The 24,644-nt window shown below is 29.1% G+C and overlaps 1 long non-coding RNA gene across 2 annotated transcripts in view; it reads right to left on the bottom strand.

The window, feature by feature from the left end:
• Window positions 1-10,970: 10,970 nt before the first annotated feature.
• LOC141535105 (uncharacterized) overlaps window positions 10,971-24,644 on the bottom strand; it is a 232,519-nt gene continuing 218,845 nt past the window's right edge. For both annotated transcript variants that reach the window (XR_012480550.1, XR_012480552.1), the window contains exon 3: window positions 10,971-11,748. This is a non-coding gene — a long non-coding RNA (uncharacterized LOC141535105). The remainder of the gene's footprint in view (window positions 11,749-24,644) is intronic.

The following is a 24,644-nucleotide window of genomic DNA, read 5'->3' as shown; positions in this document are numbered from 1 at the left end:
AGGGAGCAATTTTTTCTAGTACTCCACGAGATTGTTAATAACTTTGTAATAATTAAATACTTTTTAATAAAAATTTAGGGTAATAATCTTTAATGTACCCTTAATATAATAAAAAAAATTTGATCCCTAAATTCCTTTATTTTCCCTGTCAAAAAAATTCCCAAAAATCACCTCTTTTTTTCGATTGTCACAGTGGTGTTCTCCTTTAAAAGAAATTAAAATTTTAATTCTTTGATATATTATTATGTCTCTTCTTAATAATGATTTCTCAAAAAATGTAAGTATACACTAAAAAAAAAAGTTCTTGACTGGAGTGTAAATTTTCTTGGCTCAAGAAAATAATAAGGAAGATTGAAAATTTCTTGAATGAAGTCAAAATTTCTTGAGACAAGATAAATTTCTTGAGCCAAAAAAATTTCTTCTTGCTCCAAAATAACTTTTGTTTTCCTTAAAATTTTTTTGGCGCAAGAAATTTGTTTTTTGTGTGTAGGGGAGGGTGGCCTAAAGTGGGTAAGCTAACGAAGAAGGCCTAGAAGTTTTAGTTTTTTTTCGACTTACTAATGAATATTATTTTATCCGACATAGTAGTGATCAACCTTCAATGTTAGATAAGAATATTGTCTTAATTTGGAAATAATAATTTTTCATCAATGAAAAATAAAAACTGTTTAAAAACTCGCTTTGCCCTACCTCTCAGCCCAAAGCAGATAAACACTACAAATAGATCAATCTAGTGATAAAACTAATTTTGATAATAAAATTGTGTATTTAGCTAACATAAAAAAAAATTTTTAAGCATTGCGATCATCCAAATAATCATCTTATTTTTATTTCATTAATTTTAAGCAAAATAAGCATTTTTCTATTGAAATTAATAATAAATTTTCAATCAAGAATGTATTTCCGCTTTTTTCTTATATTTACGTATTACTTGATAATATTGTATGACAAAACAAATTTAGAATTGGATCAGAGCAGCGCAAGTAGGTACCCACATTGCCCTACCTGCTTTGCCCCAGTACACGTTTTTTTGCTAAACAATTGTAAAATCGAAAATACCAAGGGAACCTTCCGAACTTGTATCGTCCTTTAGAGTTAAATGGTACCAAAATAATATGGTTTCATTAATATTATTATGAGTGTAATAGTGTTCGAATCATCTGATGACACATTCTATTCGTAATTTTAATAAATTTAGGAATTTCTTTATTTTGTATTTTGTTACTTTCTGTCAAAACTCGAACACCCAATCAGAACCTTCAAATACTCAGGAGTGTTCTTATGATCACTACAAATGCATATTTTGACATTTGCATTCAATGTCACAATAAAACAGCACCTACCCACTTTGGGCAAGGTACTCTCTTTAGGCTACGTTCCCCTAAACATAAAATTAATCTATTATATTTTGTTTATGTTTTAATGCAAAGTGTGCATTTCTCCTTTTAGTTATTAATTTTAAAATAATTTTTTTTCCTCTATCAAATAATAAAACGGCGTGCAATAATTATCAGCTTTTAACACTTACAAAAAGTGAGGTAATATTTAACGTTTAGTTAAACATAAAATAAAATAAGTAGGATTAAACGCTGTTAGGAGAAATGCATTTTGTTATAGAGTTCATTAATCAAGTGAGAGCGAATGCGCCCGTGGTAAGAATGCCAGGGTATATTTCGAGTTCGGAGTCCATTTATCATTTGAGTTGGAACACGTATTTGTAGGTAGGTAGGTAGGCAGTGCCCGGTCTCGCTAACAAGTGGATATGCGCTGTCCCCATGGATGATGTAGCACCAGCTAGCTGGGACCCCCTACCAAGTGTGACACCTTCAACCTTAGAACTGGGAATCTCTTCTTCACTCCTCAATGCAATTTTAAAAATTCACCCATACTTGCAACTTGCAATTTAAAAAAAAAAAAAAAAAAATCACGACCCTAAGCACCTTCAACTAAACATAAACACATACTGAGGGTGTTTATATGTAGTGAGCCGCGTCAAAAGTCTCGAGACTACAATTATTGAATTAAAGGCGAGACCAAGTCGTTGCGCAAGCACTTAGTACCGCCTTCTTTCTCGCGCTTCACATCAGATCATATCACGTTTTGAGAAATCCATATACGTAAAATAGAGAACGGGGCTTGTATTAATATAAGGGTGGTGGTTTTTGCGAACCTCGGCCAGAAGTCACTGGTAATTACACGGCTGTCGTTCACCAGCTCTGTCAGCTCGACATTAGACTACTCCGAGGAGTAGGAGCACGTGAACCGCCCGGGAATCAGTTAATCCCAAGCCGACAGCTTCACCTGATAATTAAAAGGTAAGCAAACCTCAACTCGGATTATTTTTTAGTGGGTGGATTCTCTTTCTTTGGGCTCGCTAAGCGTTATTAATTCTTTAGGACAATTTTTAAGTAATTAATTTATTGACACTCATTTTATTTTTTATAGAAAATTATTTATCATTTTTTATTAAGGAGAAAAATTTTTTAATTTATTTTTCAACTTGGTTAAAAATTGATATTAAGCGTTAAAAAAAAGACAAATGTTAATTTTTTATTGAAAAGATTTATTCTTTAGGACAATTTTAGGTATAATTAATTTATTATCACTCATTTGATTTAAAAAAAAAAATTATTAATCATTTTTATTAAGTAAAAAAATGATTAAATGATTAAAATTTAGATAAAATAAGAACTTATCAGTTCAAGAATTGTTCAGCTTGATTAAAAATTTAGGTTGAGAGCTTAAAAAAAAGTAAATATTTAAGTTGTTTTTCTTTTAAAAATTAATTTTCTAGGACAATTTTCAGATAATTAATTTATTGAAAATCGTTTAATTTTTAATAAAATATTATTTATCATTTTTTATTAAGCAGAAAAATGATTAGGGGAGAGTGGCCTAAAGCGGGTAAGCTAACGAAGAATGCCTAGAAGTTTTAGTTTTTCTTCGATTTACTAACGAATATTATTCTGTCCGACATAGTAGTGATCGAACTTCAATATTAGATAGGAATATTGTCTTAATTTGGGCCTAAGAATTTTTTATCAATAAAAAATAAAAACTGTTTAAAAACTCGCTTTGCCCTACCCCTTAGCCCAAAGCGGATAAGCAACACAGATAGATGAATCTAATAATAAAACTAATTTTGATAATTAAATTGTGTATTTAGCTAACATAAAAAAAAAGATTTTTAGGCATTGCAATCATTCAAATAATGATCTTTTTTTTATTTCATTAATTTTAAGCTAAATAAGCATTTTTCTATTAAAATTGATAATAAATTTTCAATCAAGAATATATTTTCGCTTTTTTCTTATATTTACGTACTACTTGATAATATTGTATGACAAAATAAATATAGAATTGGATCAAAGCAGCGTAAGTAGGTACCCACTTTGCCCTACCCGCTTTGCCTCAGTACATGTTTTTTTGCCAAACAATTGTAAAGTCAAAAATACAAAGAACCTTCCGAACTTGTATCGTCCTTTATGGTTATCGAGTTAAATGGTACTAAAATAATATGGTTTCATCAATATTATCATAAGTGTAATAGTGTCCGAATCATCTGATGACACATTCCATTCGTAATTTTAATAAATTTAGCAATTTCTTTATTTTGTATTTTGTTACTTTCTCTTAAAATTCGAACAGCCAATCAGAACTTTCAAATACTCAGGAGTGTTCTCATGATCACTACACATGTATACTTTGACATTCGCACTCAATGTCACAATAAAACAGTACCTACCCGCTTTGGGCGAGGTACCCGCTTTAGGCTACCTTCTTTAGGCTACCCGCTTTAGCTTGATTAAAAATTGAAATTAAGCGCTTGAAAAAAAAGATTATTATTAATTTTTTCTTAAAAAATTAATTCTCTTGGACAATTTTCAGATAATTAATTTATTGACACAATTAATTTTTATTAGAAAATCAATTATCATTTTTTAGTAAGTGAAAAAATGATGAAATTAGTAAAATTTATTTAATCTAAAAACTTAATAATTTAAAAATTAATCAATTTGATTAAAAATTAATGTTAAGCGCTTAAAAATTTTTCCTGAAAACAATTCATACATATTTTTTCTTGTTTATTTTATGTTGCGTAGGTCAAGTAAAGAAACACTGTGTCTTTTTTTTATCAAAGAAGTTAAGTTTAAAGGGAAGAATAATGAATAAAGAAGAAGAATAGTCGGTACACGCATTGGAATGCCGCGTGCAGTGACGGCGTCTCGAATTAATAGATCGAGAGACCCGGGCGAATTTATCCGCTTCGGAAGCGGCGAGCTTAAAGCAAGCGGGACTCGTTTGCATCTCGATCTCTCCGAGAGTCCCAGGACACGAGCTGGCCGCGGGACGTGTGTGCCAACTCAACACATAAATACAAGGGGGGAAAACCGCGACAGAGACTCAACATAGTAGAGGGAAAAGAAAAGACCGAGCTTTGAAAGAATAACCCGAGTGGAGTATCGAGTACACACGAGGAAAAATCTCAATGCCTCTTTATTTATCTTCGAGATAAAACTATCACTCTTTGCATGTTTATAAATGACCAGCTGCTCGACCGACAAATTCAATAGATTATGTTTACAGTTTAATCACTGTAAACCTGCTGCTTCTTCTAGCTTTGTTTTATTTTATTTTTATTTAATTGTTAAAATAAGTTTAACTTATGTAAGACAAAATAACTTAATCTTTTAAATTTCAATTAACTTTTTTTCTTCTTAATTATATCTAGAATTAATTAAAATGTTGAAAAATGAAAAATTAACTAGCAACCTTACAGTCACTATGGGACTGCTATGGCTTGTGAACTATGGATGAATAAAATTTTGCTTCATTAAATAAATGACTTTTATTAAATTGCACTGTATTTTTTTAACTATTGACGTTTTTAAACAAATCAACCCATCCTGATGTTATACTCATCAAGAGCTTTCATTTGAGTACCCACATGCATTTTCATATATTTTTCATATATTCATTTATATAAATATATAAAATATATAAAAAATTGATGTGGGTATTCAAATGAAAGGTCTCGATCACTGTAATGTCAGAGTGAGCTTATATCTTTAAAAATGTCAATATTTTACAAGATACAAGGTAATTTCTTAAATAATGACTTTTGTTAAATTGTACTGTACTTTTTTAACTATTGACGTTTTTAAAGATATAAGCTCATCCCGATGTTACACTCATCAAGAGCTTTCATTTGAGTACCCATATGCATTTTCATATATTTTTTAAATATATAAATATATGAAATATATGAAAAATTGATGTGGGTACTTAAATGAAAGGTCTTGATGAGTGTAACATTGGGATGAGCTTATATCTTTAAAAATATCAGTAGTTAACGAGATACAAGGTCATTCCTTGATTATATATCTAAAGATAAAGTATTTTTTAATGCAGCCAAAATACTCATCATAATAAATTAACTATTCGTGAGAATGATATCAAACCATGAAAAGGCCCAAATTCAAGTCAAGACTTTTCCAACGATACCAAATTTATCCATAAAAACTCATTTTATCATATAAATACACTGATCACAAAATTTTGTTTATTCTTTTAATAATATAGATGAGATGTTTACTGATTTTATTACAGCAATTGTCAATGATTTAAAAAAAATTTTCCCTGAATTAAAATTTTATTTAAATTAAAAAAAAAAGTTATGACTTTTTTTTTAATGTTAAAATTAAAAAAAACAAGTCATGACTTTTTTTGTTGTTAAAATTATAATTTAAAATAAATTATATAAAAATTTTCACACCAAATATAAAATTCAAATTTGATATAAAAAAAAAAATTCTAAAAACATAACCCAAGAAGGAGGCGAATGACATGACGGATATCCACACACACTTTCATATCAAAATTTTCTTGTTTGTCAGAACGTTGACATATTGCTCTGATAAACCTGCGAGGTCCCGAGGCTTAAAAAAATATCTTTTAGTAAACAAACTAAGAGAGTTCTTCGTATCAACGGATAGAGAGAAGTCTCGAAAATCAATCTCAGCGACACGAAAAGGTTTTAAAACAAGAAAAATATCGAACATCTTATTCGTCTGTATTAAGAACTTTTGAGACCTCGATTAATTTTCTTTTTTTTTGGAAAAAGAGACTTACAGAGTTTTGTTATAAAAATACAATAATGTAAAAGGATAGAGATAAATATAAGTCAGAGTTAGGCACCGGTCGAGCTCCGCAATGAGTGATTTGGTGCGGAGTGCTGGTAATGAGGTACATTAATAAAGTATGAAAACGTCACGACCAGCTTCTAATGGGTGTGTGCTTGTTCGTGTTTCATCTATGTTATTAAAAGAGATTCCTATCTATATAATCACTCATCACAATATCTCGAAAACTATCAGATCTAGAAACTTGAAATTTGGTAGGAATATTACCTTTGCTATGTAGAGGTCAGCTGAGAACAGATTTTAAGAAATTCCTCCCCCAAGGAGATTTGCGGGGGCGTTAACAATGAAAAATTGCCGTTTTTACACTATAGCTCCTATCGACTCCAAATTTGGTAGGAATCTTCTGTAAGAAATGTGGAAAGAGTCTATGGGCAAATATTACGATAGCTCATCTCACAGGGGTTTGCGAAGGTGGGTGTTAACATTAAAAATTTTTAATTTCCAAGCTATAGCTCCTATAGACCCCAAATTCTCATTTGGTTCTACTTTGGAGTAGAATATCGTAAAATTCGTTTATAAATTATTTTTTCATCACTTACAGAAAATTCCTACAAAATTTGGAGTCTGTAGGAGTTGTAGCTTGAAAATTAAAAATTTTTATAGTTGACCCAACCCCGCAACTCTCTGTGGGGTGAGATATCGTAAAATTCGTTGATAGATTATTTCTTCATTTCTTACAGAAGATTCCTACCAAATTTGGAGTCGATAAGAGTTATAGTTTAAAAACAGAAATTTTTTATTGTTAACGCCCCGCAACTCCCCTTGTGGGTGGAATTTCGTAAAATCCATTCTTAGCTGACCTCTACTCGGCGAAAGGAATATTCCTGCCAAATTTCAAGTCTCTAGGTCTTATAGTTCCAAAGATATCGTGATGAGTGACTATATCTATAGAAAGTCTCCTATATATATAAAGATTAAGTACCTAATTAATATTGATTATTTTGTCCCCTTACTTAGAGACTTATTTGGAGAATTAATTGTTGATTTTTCATCAAATAATTATTGAAAGGATCCATCATCTACAAGGCAAATTAGGAATAGGTGAGTCAAATAAAAAAATAAGTATTTAAAAAAAAACCTAATTTAAAAATTAAAAAACATCTGATAAAAATTTTTTAATTTTTCTATCAAAAACAAAATTCTTGCAAGCAAAATCTTAAGTAATAATCCAAAATTACAGACAAAAAAATTTTTAACATTTTTTTTTCAATAATTAAAATAAAATTATCAGCTGTCTTTCAATTTATCGTGAATTTAAATTTCAAAAACTTTGATTTAAAAACTACTGTATATTGATTGAGTTTATTGAAATAGTTGTTTTTTTTTTTTTTTTTAAATTTTAAAACAGCATCAAAAAGTTCCTGGTGTCCAGTTTGAAGTGATGATCATGGCTGCTGGCTCCTGGCAAATCAGCGGCTGTCTCTCGTAGTCTTGTCGCTGTATCAGTCGGTCCCTTTACCGTCGCCCTAGCCGTCTGTTCGGGAAGTCAAACAATGCGACGTTGAAATTCCGGCTTATTTACTCTGGTACACTCTGAAAACACACACTGGACCGCGAACGCGGAATAAGGAAGCAACGGAATTCAACAAACAGGTAATAAAAAATATTTATAACCACCGCACCTCCTTGATCTGTGTAAATATAAACAATTATACTCTGAAAAAATTTAATATTAATTTTGGAATAACGATAATAAGTAACTAGCAACCTTGCAGTCACTATGTGACTGCCGTGATCTGTGAACTATAAATAATTAAAATTACATGAAAATTTATATGAAAATTACTTAAATGAAATGAAGTAAAAAAAAGACAAATAACGAATTATTTCATGCATTAAAAATAACTTCAAGATAACGTCCAAAAAAAAAAAAAACAAAAGTTAAAATTAAATTATCATTTAATATTTCCACGTCATGCATTTAATTTTTTAATGATCAAAATTACAATACTTTGTATCTGCATAATTTAACCTTAATTAAAGGTTGCAAAAAATGAAAAAAATTTTTTTTTGGAAATTCAAACGTTCAGATATTTGAAAAAAAATAAAAGCACCCTTCTAAAAATTTTAGGATCTTTTAAGATCAGTAAGATCGGTATTTAACAAAAAAAAATTGAGCCAAAATTTTAACTGCAAACTTTATTTTTAACGATTTTCAAAAATTCAAAATTCAAAATGATAAAAAAAAACTTCTGACCAAAATTTGTTCAAATCGAAAGGGGTCAATTCCAACTATTTATCGATTTGACATGAAATAATATATATTTATGATAAGAGCTTTTATTTGAGTACCCATATGCATTTTAATATATATAAATATATGAAAAATTAATGTGGGTATTTAAATGAAAGGTCTTGATGAGAGTAACATCGGGATGAGCTTATATCTTTAAAAATATCAATATTTAACGAGATACAAGGTAATTTCTTAACTATGTATCTAGAGATAGAGCATTTTCGAATACAACGTAAATACTTACCATCTTAAATTGACTATTGGTGAGAATGATATGAAACCTTGAAAAGGCACAAATTCACGTCATGACCTTTGCAATGACACTAAATTTCACTTAAAAAAACGGATTTATCATGTGACTATCCTAAAGAAAAAATTTTTCTCATTCTATTAATAATACATAGTAAAAAATTTTGCGTCATTGCGTCAAAAAACTTAGTGTCAAAAATTTTTGTGTTAAATATTCAAAACTTTTAAGTGTAAATTCTAATAAATCAACACAAAAAAGAATTAAACATTTAACATAAAAATTTTTAACACAAAATGTTTTGACGCAAATTTTTTTATTGTGTATAGATTATAATTTTTTAGGATCAACTTAATTAATTTTTGTATTATCAAACATTTTATTTATATTATTCAATAATATTAATAATATTTATGCATAAAATTTATCAATAAATATTATTTTTACCAGACTTTAATATCTTAACTATTCCAATTTAATTTTAAGTATTCAACAATTGCAAATAAATTTTCTTTAATTTTAAATTAAAACTCGAATAATTCTAAGTAAGATACAATTTTTTTTTTATTAATTTAAATTAATAAATAGAAAGAAAAATAGTTTTCTTTTCTGATCTAATAGTTGAAAAATAAAATTATTAATTTTTCCGGTTAAAAAAAAATAATTTTCTAAAAAAATATAATTATTTCTTAGTTTAAAAAATTAAAATGCTGCACGCGTAATTGTCATTTACTTTCATCTCATTTTACTCAAGTATCATTTTACATTTTTATAAATTTTTTTTTATTTACGAAAGATGAAGATACTTTTATTTATCATATATTTAGAATTTACTGTTTAATGTTGAATGTGTAATTTCTATTTATGTAAATAGTAGCTTGTATTTTTTATTGAGTTAAGAAACTGCGTAAGCTATCAGGTCAAGAAAGGTTGTTCCTTTTATTTAGCATTAAGGCTTATATAGGATGGTGGCTGGTTGGACGCTCTCTCGACTGAAGATGGCCAAAGGACACAGACGAGAGACACGAGTGACTTAGTAGGACCCAAATACGTGAGTCGGCATGGAAATGCGTTCCTCGTTACACGTGAATAAATCCCGCGGTTGTTACTTTTGCGGAGATCACCAGCTCTGTTTTATCTTTTCAACTCTCCCTGTCCATCGAAATCAGGCAATTATATCTCCGCATTACCTTTTTATATCCTATTTCAAGTACCGCATTACATCTTATAAAATTGTACAGAGTTCAGCCTTAAGGAGACAGCAAATCCTCTAACGAAATTACTTTCAATCTATTTGAATAAATAGCAATAGTTTTCTGATAAAATAGTTTCAAGATTTTTTATTTATTTTAAAAATCATTTATTATTTCATTTTTTTTTGGAAAGAAAATTTAATTTATCTATATAAATAAAAATAGAATGTCGCAAGTATGTCCACGCATCACTTGAGAATGGCTGGACCGATTAAGCTAAATTTTTTTTGTTGTTTTCAGAATTTTTAGGAGAAGGTTTGTATGTAAAAAAATTTTTAAAAAATCCTCCCTCAAAGGGGATTGCGGGGGCGTTAACAATGAATAATCCCCGTTTGTAAACTATAGCTCCTATAGCTCCCAAATTTGGTAGAAATCTTCCGTAAGAGATATATAAATAATCTATGAACGAATTTTACGATAGCTCGCTCCACAGGGGGGTTGCGGGAGTGGATATTAACAATTAAAATTTTTAACTTTCAAATTGTAGATCCTACAGACGGCAAATTTAGGTAGAGTCTTCTATATGTGATGCGAAAATGATCTAAGAGCGGATTTTACAATAATCCACCCCCAATAAGGATTGCGGGGGTGGGTGTTAGAATATTAAATTTCCATTTCCACACTGTAACTTCTACTACAGACTTGAAATTTGGTAGGAATCTTTTATTTGACGATGAATAATGCAAAATTGATTACTTATGATTTTATTAATTTTAGTTATTGCTCTAGATTAATTATTATTGTATTGAACTTATTGTTCGAACTTAAAAATTAATTGATCATTATAATAAAATAAAAAATTATAACAAAAACTTTAGTCATTTTGACTGAGGCTCAGTGAAGCGGACCGGGTCGCTAGTTACATAATATTTTTTCTTTTTCTTTATATTTTGATGCATAAAAAAAAATTTTGTCAGTTTTTTTAATCAAAGGTTAAAAATATCATTTATTTCCGATTAAAAAAAATTTATTAAAAATTAAAAAATATTTATTAATTACAAATAAACATACTGAGTTTAATAAATGGAATTTCTAACTGTTACTAAAATATTTTAAACATCTAAAAATTTTTTTATCATCTTAGTAATCAAGTAATTAATAATAACAGTAATCGCGATGATGATGATGATGGTGATGATAATAATAAAGTAATTATTATTTATATAAAACTGGATGATGGGAAAGAGTATGGGATTGATTGATGATGAGTTAGCTGTTAAGTTAAAAGATCCTAAACGGTGTACCGGCGCGGGAATCTAAGTTATAGCATGGGTTTATGTATTTATGAGAATGAGAATGGAATGGGAATATGTTTATATATAAGAGTAGACTTGAGGCGACGACGCGCAAATTGGCCACGAGTGAAATCACGCGATATTTTCCATCGAGTGTTTGCGAACGCGGGGGTGAAGAAAGAGAGAGAGAGAAAAAGAGCGAATGTGAGCCCGGTATATTATAATGCGCACGTTTGCGCCGTAGTAGGTGCTTTCAAGGAAACTGTAAACACTATCATTGGCATAGGCAGCCGATACGTGCGGGTCACGAATCACCCGGGATAGCTGCTAAAGGTGTATAAGGTGTATAAGGTAAGGTGAGCTGTGACCCAGCCAGAACACCGGCAACCAGACTCCTCGCTCTTGGATGCTGTGCTGGATACTCGATACTAGGCTCTGGATCCTCCTGGATCCGAGATGAGAGAGTCGTGAACTCGTAACAGCCACGGGATCGTGAAACGGTCCGCCCAAATGTGATCGTTAAGCGCCGGTCCCGTACTATTTCCCGTGATGAGAGTCAACGTCAATTCATACACTGGAAAAAAAAAAAAATTCACTTGAATTAGGAGAAAAATTCTTGAACCAAGAAAATATTTTTTTAAAATTGCCTTGTCTTCAATCAAGACCTAAAATTCTTTAATCAAGTAAAATTTACTTAAATCAAGATAAATTTTTTAGCTGAAGAATTTTTCTTCTCAAATTTTTTTTCTGTACTCGTATACTTGCAGCTTTTTTATTTATTTTTACATTTAATAGTAAAAAATAAATTTGTTTTTATGTATTGAAATGTTGGCTTACATCGACCGTATTTTAAATAAATTAATTATTGATAAAAAATTTTAGTAATCAATATTATTAAGAGAATAAGCAAATTTTTGTGACCAGCGTATTTAGATGATAAAATGGATTTTTACAGTTACATTTGCTTTCGTTGGAAAAGTCTTGACCTAGAGTTGTACCTTTTCATGGTTTTATATCATTCTCAGCAATAGTGAATTTAGGATGATAAGTATTTAGGCTGCATTCGAAAATGCTCGGTCTCTAGATACATAATTAAGAAATGCCCTTGTATCTCATGAAATATTGATATTTTTAAAGATATAAGCTCATCCCGATGTTGCACTCATCAAAACCTTTCATTTAAGTACCCACATCAATTTTTTATATATTTATATATATTATATATATGTATATATGAAAAATATATCAAAAATGCAAGTGGGTACTCAAATGAAAGCTCTTGATGAGTGTAACATCAGGATGAGCTTATATCTTTAAAAACGTCAATAGTTAACAAAATACATTGCAATTCAACAAAAGTCATTATTTAAGAAAGCAAAATTTTATTTATTTATAGTTCACAAGTCACGGCAGTTACATAGTGTCTCCAAGGTGGCTAGTTTTTTTTTTTTATTTTTATGGGTCAGAATTATTTTTAAAATTTTTTAATTAAGGCCTTTATTATTAATTTTTTTTTTTTCAACATCTCAATTTTTTTTATGGCCAGAAAAATGTGAAGCCATATTTTTTTTTTAATTGACTATTTTTTTTTTACTGACTTACAAATAATATTTATGATTAAAAAAAGCTTGTAAATTTTTTTTCATTGATAAATTTAAAAATTTTTTACCAAAATTTTAAAATTTATTTATAAATCCAGTTAAAAATGATAATAAAATAAATAATTTTGAAGACTTATTTAAACTAGACAGTACTGTAAATGGTAGCAGTTGGCAATCACCATAATTTAGTCATGACATCTATTACCCAGTGTCCTTTAAACTGCTGCAGCAGTTGTCTTTACCACAAATAGTTTCCTTATACAATTTAACTCCCGAGTAACATCCCAGGTCCAATATTAGCATTTATTATTATTATTATTGTTATTTTCTTTCTTATTTATAATTCGTCGCTTCTGGTTTTAGCTGCCGTCAATATTTAACCAGGCTGAGTTTTTTAATTAAACCAAATAAAAATAATATCGTGTGTATTGTGGGAGTAAAAAAACCTGTGGAACTTGAGTAGGGGGGCTATTAAGAGACAGAGACACGTTTTTTGGCAAACAATGCAATTTGTATGCGTTCAGGTGGTCTTTGAGGAGTCACGACGCACCAGCGTAACATCCAAAGATGTTAAACTCTAAGTTTAAGCGACAACGGAACTCTGGAGCAAAAGAACTTTCGCTAAAAATAATACACAGGAGCTAAGCATTGCGCGAAAAATACTATACTGTCTTAAACGGACACTTAAATTTTTTTTTCCCGATCTTCTCTGTACCACTAGGAATTGTTTTATTTTTATTTCAATTCCGAAGCCTCCGATTTTAAATTTATCCTTTTGGTTTTTTTTTCTGACGTGAGAATTTTTGAACCTTGAATTTAATTCAACAATTTAGTAACTTAGCTTTTGGCTGCTTTAATTCAACAAATTTGATTTAAATTGGGCGGAAGTGTGAAAAAAAATCAACCCTTGATCCTGTTTTGTGCAAAATATTGAATATGAAATTGAAAGGATTATTTATTAAATCGTGTAGAAGATTGTGAGTCAGTCTTGAGATATTAAAAGCTCAGAAGACACCCATGCTTGTATTTTCGTAAGCGATAAATCATCGCGTGCCACCTCTGTGCTCTTACAATACAGGACTAATCTTCCATCACGCACGCACGATATAACTACGCCCGCATGCCGTCCCGTGATTTACCATCCTGCGGCTAACCTCTATTATGTATGGCGCACATACGACGCACAGTAACACTCGAAACTGTTGAGAATACACCACCCTGCACCTTGCGCTCTTCTATTACCAAACTTTGAGGTTTTTTCACACGTTTACCTGCACCTGGTTAGTCTCAATTCGGATCTTCATTCAGAAAATTTAATAGATTGGCTCGGACATTTATCTAACATTTTAATTTTAATATTTAATAGCTTTATCAATTACTACAAATCATTGATTTTTATTTGAAAAATTTTTATTTATTATTTAAATAAAATAAACTAGCAACCATGCAGTTACTATGTGACTGCCATGACTTGTAAACTATAAATAAATAAAATTTTGCTTTATTAAATAATAAATTTTGTTAAATTCCCCTGTACTTTTTTAAATATTGAAATTTTTGAAGATATAAGCTCATACTGATGTTAGCCTGATCAAGAGCTTTCATTTGAGTACCCACGTGCATTTTCATACATTTTTCATGTATACATATATATAATGTATATAAATATATAAAAAATTGATGTGGGTACTTAAATGAAAGATCTTGATGAGTGTAACATTGGGATGAGCTTATATCTTTAAAAATGCCAATATTTCACAAGATACAAGGTCATTTCTTAAATAATGATTTTAGTTAAATTACACTGTAGTTTTTTAAATATTGAAGTTTTTAAAGATTTAAGCTCATCTCGATGTTACAATCATCAAGAGCTTTGGTTTGAGTACCCACGTGCATTTTGATATATTTTTCGGCTATCGGTGAGAATGATATGAAACCATGAAAAGATACAACTTCACACGGGGAAGAGAAAACTTGAAAAATTACATTATAAATAGTAATAAGTGTCCTGTCTTATTCGAAACTACAAAAATTACAGTTCGAAATAACATTTTTGTAATTCAAACTTTGAATGTTAATTTTCAAAGCTTTCAATGTAAATATTACGTTTTACAATGTAATTCTTATAAAATCTGTAATACTTACAGTCTGAAACTTTAATTTTTCCAGTTTTCATCACGAAGCGCTACGTTACATTATATACTGTAATTTTTCTATTTTTCTTTTTTTCGTGCAGGTTAAGACTTTTCTAACGATACCAAATTTATCCATAAAAATCCATTTCATCATAAAAATACACCAGCCACAAAATTTTGCTTATTTTCATATTAACATGGATAATTTTAATAAATTTTTGTACAATTATTTAAAAAAAAAATTAAACTCAATGAATAAATATTTTTGAACTGAATATTAATGGTACAAGTAAGATAAAAAAACGAATGGGCAATTATTCTCCGTCTGAATACGGCAAATCATACAAAAATTTATTTATTGGACAGAAGGGGGGATGATTTAAGTTCTTATTTAAATGTAACGAGAATGAGGCTGGATATATATTGTATAGGAGGAAGATGACACGAGTCAAGAAGAATAATATGCATAATGGAAAGGGTCTTGAGAGGGGAGGGCAATAATATAATATCAGAAGTAAATAAAGGCCCAGTGTGTCTTATTCCCGGACGGCAGACGGCGAATTTGTCGCTCCATATCTCGCTCGGGAATTTATGAAACTCGAGTTCCAGCCATAATTTACTCGGTCCCCGTGGCCCCTCGTGGCCCAGCCAGTAAATAATGTCCGGACAAAGGGCGGACGGCGTGTAGTGCTGGTGGATACAAGAACGAACGGAATTCGAGGATGCGATTCTTTGGACCGAGTACCGGCCAGAGTGTGTATGAGGCAATCGGTTAAACTCAACAATCTTGTCCGAGGTGAATATATTCATACATACTCCTCGATTTTTTAAAAGTAAACTTTTAATTAATTGGGACTATTTCAAACCTTTTTTCTTCTTTTTCATTCGCTCGCTATTTTGGTCATTTTAATTTTATTAATTTATTTTAATAATTGAATTTAATTAATATTAACTCAAAAATTAATTTTGAAAAATTTTTAATTTAAAAAATTAAAAATGTTTTTTAATTTCTACAATTTTAATTTTAAAAATATTCAAATAAATTTTTAAAAAAATTATCTGTACTAATATTATAAAGAGGAAATATTTGATTGTTTATTTGTTTGTTTGTGTTGAAAATAGCAACGATACTGTAGATGCAGTGATATCGGGACATATCATACTTAATAAAGACAATAAATTGCAATAATATTTTTCCTCCATAAATCCTTTATATTATATTATCTCAATCTTCCAGCCTCAAGTTCTAATAGTTTATTTGTTTGCATTGAATAGGCTCCAAAACTACTGAACCGATTTGAAAAATGCTTTCACTGCTGGGAAGCTACACTATCCCCGGGTGACATAAGTTATATTAGATTATAATTAATTTTGAAATTTTTGTTAAATACCCGTGCGAAGCCGGACAGACTGCTAGAAGGATATGAACGTGAGGATTTAATTTTGAAAATTCCAAGTTTCTAAAAAATTAATAAACTAATTATTTTTTTGGTCTTAAAACCTTATAGAAGATGTAAAAACAATTCTATTGGCTTATAACAATTATTAGAAAAAAATTCATCGAAAGTTTTAAAGCCTAAGATGTCCTGGGATGTCATCTATACTAATATTACAAAGAGGAAAGATTTGATTGTTTTTTTGTTTGTTTATTTGCATTAAATAGGCTCTGAAACTACTGAACCGATTTAAAAAATTCTTTCCTAAAATCCCCGGGTGATATAAGCTATATTGTATTATAATTAATTTTGAAATTTTTTTTAAATACTCGTGCGAAGCCGAGACGGATTGCTAGTTTAGTTATACACTGATAGAAGGATTCCTTAGTATTTAAGAAGATTTCTTAGTATTTAAAAAATTATTTCTTATTGTTTAAAAAATATTTCTTAAATACTAAGAAACATTTTTTTAATAATAAGAATTGATGTTTAGGAAATGATTTCTAAAATACTAAGAAATCCTTCTATCAGTGTAAATATTAATTATTTTTGTTAAATAAATTATTATTTAGATATTAGGAAAAATTAATCAATGTTAGGGGAAGGTAGCCTAAAGCTGGTACCTCGCCTAAAACGAGTAGGTGCTATTTTATTGTGACATTGAGTGCGAATGTTAAAGTATACATTTGTAGTGATCATGGGAACACTCCTGAGTATTTTGAAAGTTATGATTGGGTGTTCGAGTTTTGATAAATAGTAACTAAATACAAAATAAAGAAATTGCTAAATTTGTTAAAATTACGAATGGAATGTGTCATCAGATGATTCGAACACTATTATACTTATGATAATATTGATGAAACTATATTATTTTGGTACCATTTAACTCTAAAGAACGATACAAGTTCGGACGGTTCCCTTTGTATTTTTGATTTTACAATTGTTTAGCAAAAAAGCGTGTACTGGGGCAAAGCAGGTAGGGCAAAGTGGGTACCTACTTGCGCTGCTCTGATCCAATTCTAAATTTGTTTTGTCATACAATATTATCAAGTAATACGTAAATATAAGAAAAAAGCGGAAATACATTCTTGATTGGAAACTTATTATCAATTTCAATAGAAAAATGCTTATTTTGCTTAAAATTAATGAAATAAAAATTAGACCATTATTTGAATGATTACAATACCTAAAAATCTTTTTTTTTTTTATGTTAGCTAAATACACAATTTTATTATCAAAATTAGTTTTATCATTAGATTGATCTATTTGTAGTGCTTATCCACTTTGGGCTAAGGGGTAGGGCAAAGCGAGTTTATAAACAGTTTTTATTTTTTATTGATAAAAAATTCTTAGGCCCAAATTAAGACAATATTCCTATCTAATATTGAAGTTCGATCACTACTATGTCGGACAGAATAATATTCGTAAGTAAGTCGATGAAAAACTAAAACTTCTAGGCTTTCTTCGTTAACTTACCCGCGTTAGGCCACCCTTCTCTAAGAAGATTTCTTCGTATTAAAGAAATCATTTCTTAAACATCATTACTTAGTGTTTAAAAAATAGTTTTTAGTATTTAAAAAATATTTCTTGAATACTAAGAAATGTTATAAATACTAAGAAATATTTTTTTAATACTAAAAAATGATGTTTAAGAAATGATTTCTTGAATACAAAGAAATCTTTCTATCAGTATAAATATTTATTATTTTTATTAAATAAATTATTATTTAGTTATTAATAAAAATTAATTAATGTTACAACTTAAAAAAAAAATTTTTTTTTATAAAAAAAAAAAAAGAAGAGTGTAATTATGTAAATTACAAAATCTAAAACGCTATAAAATTAAAAGTACACGTAACAGAAATAAAAATATACATCTTGGAATAACATCAAGTGATGTCGAGGTTAAAATCAGCTCCCAAAACTAATTAGGACGATCGTGTATCAGCCCTAAAGATCACATCGATCTACCGTGAAAATTTCAATCCAGATGTATGCTAGATATATACATATATGCTTTCATCTCAGTTAAACTATCGTGACTAATGCCCAGATAATTATGCAAAGTTAATTACCAATCATTAAATCGTGTTACTACTTTTTTTTTAATTATTTTTTTCACCACGGGTCTCCCACAGATTCTTAACCTACTAACAGCGCCAATTTTTTCGGCAAACAAAAGCGGTGTGCGCTTCTTTGTCGTCCGACAAACAGAAGTATAAACTCAAGCGAGAGATAAGAATTCTCGCGAAAAGGGAAAAGAAAATATCGAAGAGGCAAGTCACTTGATGAGGATGTTAATTGATATATTTGAGGTGACATAGGTGCAGTCTTACACACGCACCTCCCATTATCATAAACAAACGTTTAAACGTTTACAAGTGTTAATTTTCCGCTAGCCGGGACCGCAATCGCGGCACAACGCACACATTCTTCTAGGATTACTTCGCGAATAAGGTTATGCTAAAATATTAAGAGATAAAAATAAAAATATTCAAAATTCCTTGAGATGGATGAAGAGTAAGATGTGTATGTAGTAAACGCAGGAAGCAGGAGCTTCTTGCTCGCAAAGAAAGAATAACTTAAATAAATAAATAAATAAGTGTGTGGTGAGAGAGTTATGGGTATGTGTGTATTCCTAATGCGAGTCGAGAGCTCGGCAAATACGCGCATTAGTAACCATGAGATCCATTAATGAAATCAAAGCCAACCGGTATATATTGCGATATGAGGTGTGTCGTATACTCTTCTTAGACACTTTACTTATTTAAATTTAGTGGCCTCTTGCTTTTTAAATTATCTCTTTTTTTATTAACTAACCCAATTTGATTTTTATGTCAGACATTATTTTAGAAAAATACTTTCCAAAATTGAGTCAGTTTTAAATTGAAAATTTTTTGATTGTCAAATTTGCTTGGAATAAAAATATTTTGGCTATAGTATTTTTATGAATATTCATAATTATAATTAGATTTTGTAAATTTTTTCTTCAAAAATTTATTTTTGTTATTAAGAGAATAAAAAAAATTTTCTCTCGAGAATAGTCACATGATAAAATGTTTTTTTTTTTTTTTTTTTTTAAGTGAAATTAAGTGTTATTACAAAGGTCTTGACTTGAATTTGTGCCTTTTCAAAGTTTTACATCATTCTCATCAGTAATTAATTTATAATGACAAATATTTAGGCTGCATTCGAAAATGCTCTATCTCTAGATACAAAATAAAGAAATGGCCTTGTATCTCGTGAACGATTGACATTTTTAAAGATATAAGCTCATCCCGATGTTACACTCATCAAGACCTTTCATTTGAGTACTCACATCAATTTTTTATATATTTAACATATTTTTATATGAGGAGTTGAGTTTCAAAAGGGTATCTTTTAATTTTTGATTAATCGAGACAAAAAACTGGTTATCGTCAATTATACATATTTTTATTGAACTTTTTTAATTTAGCTATAAAGTGCTATGGGTTATGAAGCTACAATTCGATTTTCATTTAGAAATCTTTATAATTATCGAAGTATTTATTATTTAAAAGATAAAAAAACTGTTATTTTAAAATATGAAAAGGTACCCGTTTGAAAATCAGCTCCTCATATATTATATATATGGGTGATTCTCTGTAAGGATGTTTTTTGCTGTCCCGGGTATGTTTTTATTAGAAAAATTGTTATTTTGTAATTAAAAGAAATTTATTACGAAAGTAAAAAAACATTTCTATTTGGAGCATTGAAAATTAAAATTTAATAAATTTTGGTTTCTTTGCTATAAATTCATAAACCACCGAAATAACAGTCCCCTGAGCTGTCCCATTTCCAAAATTGAAACTTTAAGATTAAATTTTAAGTTATTCGTTCATAATAGATAATTTGGTCCATAATGCTTATAAACTTAAAAAAATTACCGAATGTTAATTTGTTTCATTAAATTCATTAAACCAAAGTTTGTCCCTGGCGTATTAAGTACAGTCGCCTGCCAGAAGTTCAAAGCCAAAAAAAAAATCCAGCGTGTTTTTTTACCTTTTATAAGGTTTGTAAGGACCTAACTAGCTTTGAGTTAATAACCATATTTATGTATATGTATAAATGAAAAATATATCAAAATGCGTGTGGGTACTCAAATGAAAGCTCTTGATCAGTGTAACATCGGGATAAGTTTATATCTTTAAAATTGTCAATATTTAAGAAATGACATTGCTATCTTGTCAACTAATGATTTTTTTAACGATATAAGCTCACCCCGACATTACACTCATCGAGACCTTACATTGGAGTACCCACATCAATTTTTCATATATTTTATATATTTATATATATGAATATATGAAAAATATATCACAAATGCAAGTGGGTACTCAAATGAAAGCTCTTGATCAGTCTAACATCAGGGTGAGCTTATATCTTTAAAAACCTCAATAGTTAAAAAAATACAGTGCAATTTAACAAATATCTTGTGAAATATTGACATTTTTAACGATATAAGCTCATCCCGATGTCACATTCATCAAGGCCTTTCATTTGAGTACCCACATCAATTTCTCATATATTTTATATATATTATTATATATATGTAGATATGATAAATATGTCAAAATGCATGTGGGTACTCAAATGAAAGCTCTTGATGAGTGTAACATCGGGATGAGCTTATATCTTTAAAATCCTCAATAGTTGAAAAACTACAGTGGAATTTAACAAAAGTCATTATTTAATAAAGCAAAATTATATTTATTTATAGTTCACAAATCACGGCAGTCACATAATGACTGCAAGGTTGCTAGTTATAAATATTTAAATTTGTCTCTATTAAAAATATTTTGAAAATTTGCAGAAAGCAATTCAAAATTAATTACAACCTAAAGAGTCGTGAGCTTAATTAAAAATGAAAAAGTGCAGTATTGTTGAAAGAAGGAATCCCGGCAGTAAAATTTGCACGCAGAAGAAAATAGCGTTGTGGGTGCGTAAGCCGAGTAAAACTTGGGTGAACGTTGCTCGGTTCTCGGGTCAGAGTTGGCACATCTCGAATGAGCGGATGGTCAACGAGGACTAAAAATTCTTATTCCATTCTTCTCCATTCTCCGGGTTCATCTCATCTCGTACTTTATTTTATTTCCTCTACTCTCTATCTCCTCTTACTTTGTTACTTTTATTCCCGTTCCCCTTAACCTTGCGTCCGTGCTCCCGCCGATCCCAGAAGATTCTATACCGCGTGTCATTGTAGTCCTCCGGCTCCAGCTCCAAGGCGTTCTTGAAAACCGATAAATTCGCGCTACCTTACACCCAAAGATGTCGCTCCTCGACCTCTAAGGTTAAACTGAATGTTCGAACCTTTTCTTATTGCTCTCTGCTCATTGTTTTGTTACTTTTGTTATTTCAGCTCTTCTGAGGCGATCTCCACACGCTTATTTTATCTTCTCTTCAGTTTCACACACTCGGATAAAAATATCTCAGCCTGCCTTGGATTTAATTTATCAATAAATTCTTTTTTTTACTCTCGAAAATTTAATCAGTTTAATTTTAATTATTTTTTATCATCTAATTAATTTAAGGAGCTCTAAGTACCCTCCTAGTGTAAAGAATGTCTATAAAAAATAATACGTAGAAATACATTTGTTATGCATCTTGAAATTAATTTTTAAATTAATTAATAACATGTTTGAGAAAATTTCCGATGAATTTACTCATTAAATAATTATTAACATTTAATTGATTAATAAAAAATTAGTTCATCTTAAAGTGGTCACGAAAAATTAAAAAAAAATATTTTTAGGACTATTTTAAGATTTTTTAAGACTGTTTTTAATTATCCAAATTGGCGCGTAACCAAACGATCCGGGTTCGAGTCCTGGTCTGGGCTGTCCGAATTACTTTTTTCAATTACCGAAAATTCTTACTGAGTAAAGGTCCTCCCCTTCCCCTTATCCTTTATTTCCCTAATTCCCAAATTTGTCTTTAATGACAAATTTAGCTATTATATATGAATTACTTTTATTAATTTATAAATATTTAATAAATTTTTGTTTGTTAAATGAACATACATGCTTGTGAATTAAATATATAATATATAATATAATATGATATAATATAATAATAATAATAATAATAATAATAATAATAATAATAATAATAATAATAATAATAATAATAATAATAATAATAATAATAATAATTATTATTATTATTATTATTATTATTATTATTATTATTATATAATTTCATTTAACAAACTATTCATTTAATAAATAGTCAAGACTATTATTAAATCGGAGATAACACTGAGTATATTCCAACAATAATTTAGTATAATCTGGATTATATTTGATATTATCTGAAACTTTTTTCACCACAAATTACACTGAGTATAATATGAGAGGATATGCAGTGTAATTTTGTTCTTTCCGTGTAGGCTAACGTAAATTAAATTTACAAATTCTCAGGAAGTTTTAAAAATTTTACTACTTCGCGTGGATCTCCTTAATTAAATATTATTTAACTACAATAAAGGTCTTATTACCTTTCGATATATTAGAGAAGAATAAAAATTTCTTCATTCGATTGCAGCGACTAATAAAAAATAAAAATATATTATTTATATTATCGAAACGAATGAAAAGGTTATGATTGATGTTTGATAAATATCAATCTGATGGTTTACGTAAAATATATTTGCAAATATTTATTTATATTGGATAGATGTAAAGTTTTAAAACCAGTGAAAATACTTCTGTCGAGGATTAATTGAGATAAACTCGGCATGTGGTTTAGGCTCACTGCAAACTGTGGTTACAAGATTGATTGTTATTGATTAATGATCATGATGCCAGGAACCCAATACTGCACATATAAATATAAATATAAATATAATAAATAAATATACTTAGATAAGTTTGTGTGCTTACGTGCGTAACGCTTGGTGATATTAATGTGAGCTGTACATTTTCTAACGAGTCAATTTCACAGAAGAAATATTGTGCATCAAGAAATCCGGATTAATTCAATATCCACCATGTATGTAAATACTTCGAGTACTTTAACATCCAGCTTTATAATCGATTCCATTGTAATTACCATAATTTAACAATTACCGCTCATTATATTTCACTAAAATTTTATGGATTATTAATTATTTAAATATAATAATAAAGCCTACACTCTACACTAACAATAAAAACTTCGTTTTTTTTTTTTACTTTAAATATTTATTAATTTATATAATGTTAGCCATTAATTTGAATAAACTTGTAACATTATTAATAATGATCTTGTTGCGATAACATCACAGGAGTATTTTCAACATATTACTCCATCATTCTGGCAATTAAACTCCAGTCCTTTTGCTCGCGCTGTGACAAACTTTTTTATTGATAATTAACATATTTATCCCCGAGAAAATTTTTTATTTCTGAATTAAATAATTCTTAAATAATAAAAAATAATAGTAAATAATAAAAAATCCTTAAATAATAAAAAAATTAAATCCTAAAATTTATTTAATTTAAATAAAGAAAATTATTTAATTTTCATTTTTTTGAATAAAATTTCTACGTGATTTTATTGATAAATTTTTTTCTTAAATCCATAAAAAAATGAACAATTAAAAAGAAAAAGTTGATTATCACAATTTTAACGGATTTTACAAATTTTCAAAAAAGTTTATAAATTTTTTAGAAAATTGTGATATCCCACTTTCTTTTTTTGAATTGTTCGTTTTTTTATAGACATTTCAAAAAAAATATATCAAAAAAAGATAAAATATAAATTTTATCCAAAAACATGAGAGCTAAAATTTTTAACATACCGGTAAGAAAATTCAAAATTTTCAAAAATCGAGGTCATTGTTTTTACCCCGTTTTCCGAAAATCGAGTTTTCATCAGATCTTGACGTTTTGAGGTCCTAGCAAGCTTGTATGTATGTGTGTGTGGATGTATGTATGTATGTATGTAAACTTCTCATACTTTTGAACGGCTTGGCTGATTTGATCGCGGTTGGTGTTATTTGAAAGGGCTTAACCAAACATAGATTTCGAATACAATTTGGACCGATTCCGACCGGTAGATTTTGAGGAATCTTGAAAAAACTACGAAAAAAAATTTTTTCAAACCAAGTTTTTTTTTTAATAACTTTTAAACGGCTCGATCGATCAATTCCAAAAACTAATCAGTTCTTACCATCGAAAAACCACGTCGATCGCCACCAAGCCGATCAACATCGGTTGATTCGTTCGTGAGTAATCGTTGACGAAAGAAATCGAACAAAAGCGTTTTTTTTTTAATTACACCGAAACTTCCGGTCTT

This window comes from Cotesia typhae, unplaced genomic scaffold (assembly GCF_013202065.1).
Source record: "Cotesia typhae breed Kobodo isofemale line unplaced genomic scaffold, CoteBio_Ctyphae scaffold_13, whole genome shotgun sequence".
NCBI classification, from domain to species: Eukaryota; Metazoa; Arthropoda; class Insecta; order Hymenoptera; family Braconidae; genus Cotesia; species Cotesia typhae.
This window is presented reverse-complemented; position numbering and strand designations above follow the sequence as displayed.